The sequence below is a fragment of the Aotus nancymaae genome, unplaced genomic scaffold, assembly GCF_030222135.1.
Source record: "Aotus nancymaae isolate 86718 unplaced genomic scaffold, 86718_ANA_hifiasm-v0.15.2.pri h1tg000036l, whole genome shotgun sequence".
In the NCBI taxonomy this organism is placed as follows: domain Eukaryota; kingdom Metazoa; phylum Chordata; class Mammalia; order Primates; family Aotidae; genus Aotus; species Aotus nancymaae.
This window is the reverse complement of record NW_026988450.1, coordinates 77,178,986-77,189,393: the sequence shown is the minus strand read 5'-3', so window position 1 is coordinate 77,189,393 and position 10,408 is coordinate 77,178,986. Positions and strand designations below refer to the sequence as shown.

Sequence of the window (10,408 nt, the reverse complement as noted above, 5' to 3'; positions counted from 1 at the left end):
AATGTTAACCTTTGGCATGTATGTGAGTTAACCCGTGATATGCAGTCCCTTAGGGCTGTAAATTTCCTTAAGTCAGACACTGCCTGTTTCTGCTGGCTGCCACCCAAGGAACTCAGTCTTAAAATTCTACTGCATTGATTCGCTCTAGCTCTTCCCAATTTAGTATCTGACTTCCCTGTCCCTGCAATTCAGCAGCACATGGCTTGTCCCTTAATACAGAATTGAATTGAGTTGGTTTTTGATCAGTGTGGCCTGCCTTCCAGTTAGTACCCAGTAACTATGAAAAATGGGTAATTCTCTTTGATCATTAAAACATTTTGGGGCTTGGTGGAGACCTCTTTCATGGTCTCTGGACAAAAAGATGATTGCAAGAGGAAAAGCCTACAATAGAGAAACTATTGGTTTTGACCAATTCTGCCAACTCTACTCTGAATGATAATTAGCAAGTCACTCATATTTACCAAACATCAATTTCCTCGTTAAAGTAATAATATTGATGTCAGGCATTCATCAAAGATTAAATGGTTCTCTTTTCAATGGCTTTTTTCCTCTTTATTCTTTTCTACTCTTCTAGCTATTTTCTGTTATTTCTCTTTTTGTCTTCTTGGTTTTCTCTTTATACTTCATCTTGTCCGTTTGTTTTTATGTTTTGCTTTTATTTTCTCGCCTCATTTGCTATACTAAGTACCATATCTTCCACTCCTCTAATGATCACGATGTGGTCTCTGTTTCTACCTGGCATTCTTTACCACTTTTCCTTATTAGATGCTTTGTATGTTGCTTGAGGGATCCTCCCTACACCGGGGTTTCCAATCTTTTTGCTATCCTGGGCCACATTGGAAGAATAATTGTCTTAAGCCACACATAAAATACACCAACACTAACACTATCTGATGAACCGGAAAAAAATACAAAAAAAATCTCATAATATCTTAAGAAAACTTACAAATTTGTGTTGGGCCACATTCAAAGCTGTCCTGGGCTGCATACAGCCCACAGACCATGGGTTGGACAAGCCTTCCCTATACCACCGTACCATGAAAATACAATCAAGTTGCCCTGACCTCTTCCAGAAAATGGGTGGGCTGGGTGCCCAAGCTTCCTCAGTAACATGCTTTCTCCTTAAATGGAGTGGTACAAATGCTGAAATCCCATTGTAGATTTATCTCACCGATGGTGTCCTGAAATAACTGTTCATTAGATCCTTCCAACTAGATCCCTAGACCTATTCTGGAGCTCTTCTTAACAGCTAATTATTTAACTTTTATTTTATTTCAGCAAGCCAGAGAACTATTTTATTTCATCTTCTCTCTCTCTCTCACTCACTCTTCTCTCTCTCTCTCTCTCTCTATATATATATATATTTATATATTTGTTGTTGTTGTTGTTGTTGCTTGCATAGCTTACCTCTGAAATTCCCTAAATGATTCATTCTTCTTTTTTATTCACCAGAAGTGTCTCCCCTATCCCAACAGCAGATACTAAACCCCAGCAACATATACTAAAAATATACACACAGGGACACTCTACATAGAAAAAAGCAGATGTCAAATGGTATTTGCAAGCCCCCAGCTAGTGTGGGGCCCAACATAGCATTACCCTGGACGCCTCTCTTCTCATGTCATAAAAGCGGGCTCTACTTGCTCGAGTAATGGGGAGAACATGTGTAGGGGGAATCCAGTCACTGCTGAGTGTTCTCAGAGCTCAGGCACCAGACATGGGTTCTTCTGGCTCATGGAGCATTAAAATCTCTTACCAGACTGCTCCTTTATTCAGATTCACTTTTTCACAAAGGCAGATGTGATTGTTTTTAGGGTCCCTTGAGGTTCCTTTTCTCAAAGGTGTCAGTTACCACCTCCACATTCTACTGAAGCTTTATTCTGTCAGCTCGGTTCTTCCACTTCTCACACACACACACACACACACACACACACACACACACACTTTTAACGTTTATTTTTCTCCTAACCCAATAAAAATATAAAGAATTCTAGGATCATGGAACCTCTCACTGAAATTCAAACTCATGAAGATCTAGCTCTCAATACTCACATTTTCCTTTGGAGATAAGCAAAATCCCATTTAACTCTGGCTTCTCTATTCAAGACTGGCTATCTCAGTATCAGGCAGTATGGGTTTTAGTCACTTTACTTAATTTCACTGAGCTATATTATATACCTGTATACTTGTAAGGGTGTATACTTGTAATTGATAATTTAAATGGATTGTAAACCTAAAGAACAGAACAGGTTGATTTGGGAAACTCTCCTTTATCAACTCAAGAGCTCTTCATCTCTGCTGTTTTCTTTTCCCCAATTTAAGGAGAGTAACATTTTCTGGTACAAAAGAATGAAACAGCACATTTTTTTGATGACAATCATGTAAAAAAAAGTATGATAGCCTATTGCACATAAGCAATAATGTGGCTGCTTTGTAAACTCATTGCCCAAAATGGTCTAGGAAAATTGAACAATAAATATATCATGGCAATGGTATTACCATCACATAAGGATCTTATTTATCTGGGGAAACTGTTAATAGCTCTATGCTTAGGACACAAGTTCGAAAGAATTCGCCTAAAAAAGACCAAGGCTTTAAATATTCCCTCAGAAATGTGGGCTGCTGAAGCAGATTGTAACAGTCATCTGTCTGCTTATTAGTTTAAAGCATTTGTTGCACTGGAATTGCAGGGAGAAAAAGCGTGTGATCATGTGGTTCATTTTACCAGTCACTGATGGGCATATTTTTCTCCAGGGAACACATCGTTGTTGTTGTTGTTTTCTTCCCTCTTGGAAAAGCTCATAGTGCGATGGGCTATAACCCCTAATAGATACAATACATCTTCTCTGGAGAACTTACAAAAGAAATCAATGATTTGTTTTATACTCATTGTCTCCTCAAATTCTCTTATACGTTTGCCTTGCCTGGGTGGAGAACTTAAGAACAACCACACTTCTTAATAAAAAATTGTCTCGTAAACATGGACTTGGGCTGAAAATATTGGTGGGGCTTGTTTATTTATAGCATTAATTGTAATCCTGGCTCAAAGTAGTCTGGAAGAACATCCAAAAAATGAAAGAAAAAAGAGTAAAACTGATAAAGTACACATCCACACACAGCGTTACTCTGTAAAAGGTACACTAGAATCACTGAACCTGTTTCCAAGGAGTGGAGTGTAGAAAAATGAGATTTAGATGCAGTAGTAATGAAGAACTTTATTACAGTTCGAATTGCCCAGTGATGGCACGGGATGCTTTACTACACTCTAAGTAAGTTTCCCTCAAAATAAAAAGATGGAAGACAATTTTTTCTTGAACCTGAAGGTAGAAGGACTATTGAGACCATGGGGTCAACATTAAGTAACAATGTGGACCCGAATGCATTACTTAGCCTCTTTGAGTCTGTATTGTTTTCTACAAAATGATGATGAAGATAAACAACAGGGTTTTAAAGATTGAATGAACTTGTGTGTACAAGGTGCTAACATAATACTTCAAATATATCTGGTATTCAATAAAACTTCTTACTTGCATTTTTTCCAATAAGACTGAAAGGTTAGGTATTTCTCAGGATTTGAACAGTTGGCACTTTGGATTCATTCTCACCATCTGCTAAGGTATCAGCCTATGCTGCTGAACATAGAAGGCTGGAATATACCTTTCCAACATTCTCTTCAAACTCAGATTCACATGGAAGTTAATTCTCACTTATTGAATCCACTTATGTAAGTTTGGAAGGCAATATTATAGTGGAGGGCATATTCCTAGAGCTTTGGAATATTTCTTGCTGGTAAGCAAGGCTGTTGAGGAATCACTGTCCACTCTCCAGCTTCACGATTTTGAAACTCAGCTGTGGTGGCCGTGGAGGAAGGACTCTGAGTTCCAGGCAGAGGTGCTGGCATTGGCGTTGACTTCTTGATTGCAGCTTCCTGATCTTGATCAGAGCCACGGCAGTTTGGTCTTGACCTCAGTGGCAGTGGGCTGTCATTTCCCCCGTCCTGTGTCACTTTAGAATGCTTACCGTAGCAGGTCACTTCACTGTTGAAACTATCCTTTGCATCTTTCCAGGAAGTTTACAACAGCTATTTCTGTTTTAAATATCTTTCTTCTTTTCTATACTTTTCTCACAGTTCAGGGTAGCAAACAGAAACCAGGGTAGCAAGCAGAACTGTGTTGTTCTGCTTGCTGCCTTGAACTGTGAGAAAAGTATTAAAAGGGACCAGGCATGGTGACTCACGCCTGTAAACCCAGCACTTTGGGAGGCCGAGGTGGGTGGATCACCTGAGGTCGGGAGTTTGAGACCAGCCTGACCAACATGAAGAAGCCCTGTCTCTATTAAAAATACAAAATTAGCCGAGTGTGGTGGCACATGTCTGTAATCTCAGCTACTCGGGAGGCTGAGGTAGGAAAATCGCTTGATCTCGGGAGGCGGAGGTTGCTGTGAGCCGAGATCCTGCCATTGCACTCCAGCCTGGGCAACAGGAGTGAAACTCCGTCTCAAAAAAAAACAAGAAAAAAAAAAAAAGCTTCCCTAAGAATGTGCAATTTTAAAAATGATAAAATTATCTACAATTAAAAAGAATAAGAGGAATCTGAGAATAGAATGCAGCCTCTTAAAGATTTAAAAATGTCATAGATTAGCATGAAGAAGATATTTTGTAGTAATTGCAAACTTGTAATTAGTTTGTTTCACAGACAAACATACAAAGTATGTTACAAAGTAATTATTAATTTGTAAAAATAATTTTTAAACAAATTATTTATATAATAAACGATATTTGAGGAGAAAAGGAAATAGAAAAGTTTATTCTTGAATAGAAAACTGTGAAAAGCCATTGCGTAAAATATGGAGAAGAAGTTATGTTCCTTCTGAATAGATAACTACAGTCATCAAGTGAGGGCTAGAAACAGACTGATTTGGTTCAATGTGAGCAATAACTTTCTAATGCCCTATAGTGAAAAGGCAGCCTTTGAGAAGGATAAACATGTTATTTAAACAGTAAACAAACAGCCATTTTCCCAGTATACAATACAAGACATTCTCCAGTAAGGAGCTGAATTAGGGATACCTCATGGTCTCTTCCAATTTTAATATCCTATGATTTTACTTTTATGTCTGTTGTAACCTCACCTTTTTCATTTAAAACTGATATGTGGAAGCAGTTTAAGCTAAACTTTTCAGAAACATGACAATCATATAAATGGAAGCATAAAGTAGCTCACTGATATTAGTTGCACTTTTTCTATTCTACTTTTAAGTGTAAGCTTACACATCATATGCAAATATATGTATATATAATATACATTTATAGGAATATGTATATGTTGACAATGAGCACAAATGCTATGCACAAGTTTATTAGTCATTCATCCAACCATTAAGCTATTCATTTATTCCTCTTTTTATCATTTGACTAATAAGTTAGGTCTGTGTTATCTGGAAGACCTAACAATATACATATATACTTACAGTTGTTCATTAGCTACTAAAATAAAGGAACAGAGAAAATTGGATGAATGAGTCAGAGCAGAAATGTGATCTATCTAGACATATGTTAGAAAGTCTATCAGAAGATGATTGAAAACTGAGCTGCTGTTTCTGAAACCCAAGGTTTTTTCTTAATCCTCTGATGCCCTACCTTGAAGCTTATATATTTCTCTGCTGTGTTGAAAACAAAATAAAAAATTGTAATGTATTTTGACTATTTTGTGGCTTCTAACCTTTTTATAAATACTCTTTTTCTTAGCCAGGAAACTCAGAAATTAATATTATCTTAGAAGTTCACTTCACACCAAAAGGAAGTATTTAAAAATATAATTTTCAATTGGATAAGATCTAACTTTCTGACTTGAAAGTCAAGAAATTTTTATGGATTGCCTTCTATGTGCATGGCACACTACTAGATAAGAGGCAATGAAGTAACAGATATGGTTAATATATATATTGGTTTCTTCCTGACTCATTCACTGGTAGGATCAATGCAACTATGGATTGATAAGTGGTTTAAGAATTCTAACTTGCTATGTAGGTGTAAGTCACCATTTATATCATGGTTATGAACTTGGATCTCAGTGATGTGGATATAAATTCTGATTCTGACATTACTTAAATGTGATTTCTGGCAATCTTTCTATGTTTCAGGTTTTTTTTTAAATCACAAATAGGTATTATAAAAGCAGCCTCAAAAGACAGTTGTAAAGGTTAAGTAACATGTGAATATGTTTGGAAATCATAGTTTGTTACGTGTGTGTTGAATCTGTTTGAATTATAGGAATACAGTGGAGTATGAGGAAGGAAGGAATAAAAACCCAGTATGTTTATAGTTGACTGGATTGAGTCTAGAACAAAGATTTCCCCCTTTGTAAACAGAAGACTCAGCTTTAATGCTACTGTTCTTTAGTTCTTGCTGTCCATCTCCTGCTCCACCCAACTCTGAGAACTCCATAATCTGCGGATAGACCAACTCCCATCCAGAGTATGAGCTAATGCACACCAGGCCTTGCTGTACAAGAGCCTTGTACCAAGAAGCCATGTAGGAATTGAGAATTTTTTCTTCAGTGTTGTGGCCTGTATCCAAGATACCACCACATCTAATAAATTGAAGCATACCCTGTGTTTGTAGAACCCACTTTTCAAACCAGACAGATTTCCATGGAATTGTGAATATTTCTATCTACCTAAATATGTCACTGCTGGAGACCTCTAACTATCAACACCAGCCCAGACCTAGCCCTTCAAATGATATGCCATGAGTTGGATGACTGGACATTTCCTTCAAGTAGCAGAATTGCACTAATTTTCTAGCATTTACCTCACTATTCTGGGGGTCTTGACACCTTAATCTCGTGTGTGGCCAGCATTTTATAGGTTATAAAAATAAAACCTTTCTAGAGCTACCAAGTATAATATAAAATCCTATGAGTAGGAAGCAGGAAGGGGCTTTAAAAGTTCTATATCATTGTGCAAATGGACAGTTATTTTATCTGAATGTGTGTGCCTTCTCTATCTAGTACAGGAAGCAGATTGTAGGGAAAATGGATGGTAAGTATGGGTTCACTTTGTGGCGGCATAAATCATGTTTAGAATATTGTTAGAGTTCTGGGAGGCTCTGGGAGACTCCAGATCATTTACTCCCTGTAATTACATTTCATCATATTTGCTTTTGGGTTTGTCTGTTAATAGAGTCTCTTGATCTGCTTAACTGCCTCCTCTGTAATTAAACAGTTGAGGAAAGCATATGGATAATACCATGCTAATGATACAGTTTTAAAATTTAGGATGATTTAAAAGGAAATTTTAATCTACTAAGTTCAGTCTCAAACTGCTCTGGTTATAATGGTGATGTTTTCAAACTTATCATTCCTAAGAAAGCTTCACATTTCAATATGCTTGTTTTGCAGCCAAGAAGCCTTAATTAACATTTGTTAAGAACTAGAAGATGCATCCCAGTCTTTACTTTTTATTCCTAATTCTCATCTGTAACTAAAAAGGTTAACATTTCAAATGGGAGTACAGAATAGTGATGTCACTTTCCTATATTCATATACCAAGTCAGTGTTTAAAAATAGCTTATGTTTCACGTTTATCATCTAGTTTGAAATCTGCTTGGTCTATGAGAAGTAGGCTGTGTAAGTCAGTTTTGCTGCTTAACAACAATCCTGAAATTTTCATGGCTTATAACAACAAACTTGTCATTTTGTTTGTTTCTTCTGTTTTATTTTTCTTGAGTTAGGCCAGCTGTGTTGCCCAGGCTGGCCTTGAACGCTTAGCCTCATGCTATTCTCCTCCCATCTCCACTACCCTAAGTAGGTGGGATTATAGGCATGAACCAGCATCCTTGGCAACAAATTTTTTCTCTTTTTTTGTATCAGATTATATGTCAGTAACTGCTCCAATTCTGCTTGCTAATGGTCCTCATGTCTTTGGAGTCCTACCTGAGGGAGGAGCCCACATCTGGTACATGCCACACTTGTGGTAAAAGGCATAAGGTCAAACAAAGCTTCACAGTCACATTTAAAACTAAAATTAAATGTAGAAAGTTGATTAGCATTCTGATGGCTAGAACAAGTCAAACAGCCAGGCTCAACATCAGTGGAATGGGAAATATCTTCCTTCTACAAGGAGAGAGGAGTGAATATTTGAAAATGATAAAATAATTTATCACATAGCACCGAATAATAATTCTAGTTACATCCATGTCTAAATGGCCCATATAATATTACAAATCTCCTGAGATCTACAATCGGGCTCCACTACTTGTATTTAACCAAAAATCTTCTCAAAGCCAAGTATGTATCTTCTTAGTCATTGCTCTTTCATGAGAGAGTATAGAACAACAGAGAAAAGATGGAACTTCAAACTTCTCACCAGAAGACTTGACTTGGAGCTTCAGCTCTACAAGAATCTAGTGTTTGATTGTGTTTGAGTCAATTCACTTTCTTAGACCTTGGATTCCTGGTCTATAAAATTGTGCTAAAAATAATAACACCTGCTGCAAATGTTGTTGTATGGCTTCTCTGAGGTGTATCTGAGGAGAATAAGTACATGTGTTACCTGCAAAGTATGTCTTTTATTTTTCTGAGTTTATTTATGTTTCTTCCAAAAATGACAAAAGACCTGAAAGTTCTAAATAGTGTCAAAAGGAAAGGGATAGAAAGAATACTTTCCTTTGGGTAAAATTTTTAAATTGAGGTCAGCAAAAGTCTAATGCTTATTAACTGCCTTCTATAGGCAAATCAACATGCAAAATATTAAAAGGTGATTCAAATCATTGACTCATTCATTCATACCACTTATTGTGAGCACTTATGCACCTGACACTATAGAGTTTTAACATATGAAAATGGCCAGGTATGGTGGCTCACACCTGTAATCCTAGCACTTTGGGAGGCCAAGGCAGGTGGATAACCTGAGGTCAGGAGTTCCAGACCAGCTTGGCCAGCATGGTGAAACCCCATCTCTACTAAAAACACAAAATTAGCTGAGTATGGTAGCACAGTTTGTAATCCCAGCTACCCAGGAGGCTGAGGCAGGAGAAGTGCTTGAACCAGGGAGACAGAGGTTGCAGTGAGCCAAAACCATGCCATTATACTCCAGCTTGGAGACAAGAATGAAATGCCATCTAAAAAAAAAAACCAAAAAAAAAAAAAAAGAAAGAAAGAAAAGTAAAAAGAAAAAGAAAACAAGAAATAAAATCATATAAAACTAAATGAAACATCATCCCTGTCTTTGGAGTGTCAATAGCAATACCATTCGATACAAGTATCTGGAGAGTCATATATATAACTTTTGAATTTTCTAGTAGTCACATTAAAAAAGATAATAGAAAGAATTAAAAACAATTTTCATAATGTATTGTATTCGCTCAATATGTCCAAAATATTAGCATTTAAACATGTCATCAATATAACAAATTAAGATATTTTGCATTTTTTTCTTACTAAGTCTAAGAAATCCCTATGTATTTTATACTTACAGTACATTTCAATTCGGATGCTAACCTTGCAACAGTTAAAATGAAATAATAAAGTTGTGGCTAATGAAAATACACTGCTTCAGTTTTTAAATTTAAATTTAACTTAATCAATATAGAATCTAGAGAGGTAAGCACAATTCATGATGGTAGTCTTTTATACCCGTTCAATCTAATATTCTCACATCTTGTCTTTAAACTAGGGCTGAGATAAGATTTTTACAATAGTGCTCGCTTCGGCAGCACATATACTAAAACTGGAACGGTACAGAGAAGATTAGCATGGCCCCTGCACAAGGATGACACGCAAATTCGCGAAGCGTTAAAAAAAAAAAAAAAAAGATTTTTACAATAAATAGAAATTTTTAGTTGGAAGAGCTTTATCACTTGTAGTTTTGCAAAAGTGGACAAGAAAAATTAAATCGTTTTTCCTTATTCATACTACTAGTTACTGGCAAAGCTAAAACTAACACCAGGGGCTTCTGATTTTTCAGTCACAAGGTATTATAATCTACATCTAGTGGTATACTGGTAAATATTTACATCTAGCTTTCTGAAAAAGAAATACACACACACATACACACACAAATTGTTCTGATATAAGACTGTGTAGATGGAATTTACAAATACTAATAAAATATGTAATACTTTTTATTGTAAATATTATATGGTAGATTGATTCACACAGAATGTTTTGTTCATTTTTTCTAAATTCTTATATCTGTAGGCAAGTCACATTGCAATTTATACATGACTTATGACTTAACAAAAAAAACTTAAGAAATTTTAATAAAATTAAAATCCAGTTCTGTAGTCATACAGCCATGTTACAATTAATCGAGAGTCATGGGTAGCTAGTGTCTATCCTTGAACAACATAAACTAAAGACTAACTGGGAAAGAAAGAGAGATTAACAAGTGATTATAGTGATGTAAT

The 10,408-nt window shown here is 36.2% G+C and overlaps 1 non-coding gene across 1 annotated transcript; it reads left to right on the top strand.

Annotated features, from left to right (window-relative positions):
- Positions 1-9,699: 9,699 nt before the first annotated feature.
- LOC135278121 (U6 spliceosomal RNA) lies at positions 9,700-9,806 on the top strand. The gene has a single exon (XR_010345679.1). It is a non-coding gene; the product is annotated as a U6 spliceosomal RNA (small nuclear RNA).
- Positions 9,807-10,408: the final 602 nt, after the last annotated feature.